The sequence below is a fragment of the Rhagoletis zephyria genome, unplaced genomic scaffold (genome assembly GCF_001687245.7).
Source record: "Rhagoletis zephyria isolate East Lansing unplaced genomic scaffold, Rhagoletis_zephyria_1.1 Rzeph_scaffold_53886, whole genome shotgun sequence".
Lineage (NCBI taxonomy): Eukaryota > Metazoa > Arthropoda > Insecta > Diptera > Tephritidae > Rhagoletis > Rhagoletis zephyria.
In genome coordinates, this window is record NW_016210939.1 from 278 (window position 1) to 1,709 (window position 1,432).

At 31.4% G+C, this 1,432-nt stretch overlaps 1 long non-coding RNA gene across 1 annotated transcript; it reads left to right on the forward strand.

Annotated features, from left to right (window-relative positions):
* The first annotated feature begins 315 nt into the window (after positions 1-315).
* On the forward strand, positions 316-724 carry LOC108356081 (uncharacterized). Its single transcript, XR_001846582.1, has 3 exons — positions 316-385; positions 673-676; positions 711-724. It is a non-coding gene; the product is annotated as an uncharacterized LOC108356081 (long non-coding RNA).
* The last annotated feature ends 708 nt before the right edge of the window (positions 725-1,432 follow it).

Sequence of the window (1,432 nt, forward strand, 5' to 3'; positions counted from 1 at the left end):
GAATTTGTTTTTGTATATTTTTGTTTATTGTTTTTTTTTTATTAATGATTAATTTCAAAAGTACCTGGTATATGCATTGTTATTTGTGATGTATGCGTTCCTCAATCACATGTTTTTTTTTGTTTAGATACAATTTAAAAAATATATTGCTTTTAGATTTGTCCGTATTAATAAAATTACGTGAGTTTTACAATCAGTATATCGTAAAATTTAAATAGTTTTATTTCAGGGTATGTTTAAATACTTTCAGTTATTCGATTTTACCCATATTCACAAAAGTTATATCTCAATGTTAATCTCGGGATAAATCACGGGATCCCGGGATTACTTAAAAAATATTCCGAAATCCCGGGCTCACAATTTTCCGCATATTTTGGCATCTCTAGTACGAATATTGCAAGTATTTCAACAAGTATGAAAATACTCGCACACAAAAATTGAGAAAATTTTGAAAACTCTAAGAACAAGTAAGTATAAAATAAGGAGAAGGATTCGTAAATTGATTTTGTCATCACGATTTTCCAGTTGATTGACTTATAAATTTCCTGTTCTAACACCCGCGCTCGATAAGCTTTCGATTGACGGTAATTTTTCGCTGTAAGAATGTCAGCCAGACAAAATGTATGTAATATGTAATATAGTGCTATTCATTCACACGAGTGAAGTATGTAGGTATGTTTAAAATAGTGTACTTGTATGCGTATTCTTAGATACATATGTATATCCATATGTTCATACATCCTTCCAAGCCCACACATCTATGCTATTTATTCGACTATCTGTATATAGCACCTATGTACATACGTGATTCTAGTTGTTGTTGTGAACTTATATGTACCTGTGTTGTTCAACAAGTTAAATTGAAGCATTGAAAAATTTCTATGAATTGCTGTTGTTGACACCTGGCTGCTTAAAGGTTAAGTGACAACGTTAACACGTCTGTCCAAGCATTTACAATTTACAACGCATAACTACATGAATAGAGATGCACATACATACATATGTATGTATGCATGTATGTATGTATGTACGAAGCTCATGTGATTTTAAATTATTATTGGTTTTCCATTTCAATACTATGTACATTAGTAGATGTTTTTCACAACGTTAGCGTCAAGGTTAATGACCAAAAATAAAATTTTCAGACACTATTTCATTTACACTTGTCCATTGTGAATGTCCATTGTGAATGTCCATTGTGAAGTCGTAGACCTTACAGTATGCAGTGACAATGGAAGTTTAAAAATTTATATAGGAATGCTTTCAAATGTTGAAAGGCGAAAAATCTGAAATCTATCAAATATGTATCCCTGCAAACATTGAGGTTAGTTATCGATTAGAGAATGATTGGAGAACTAGCCACATTTTCCAAATCTCAAACGTTAGAGAACGACTCGAAAAACTATCGAGACTCGTAGCGATCTTAACAAAA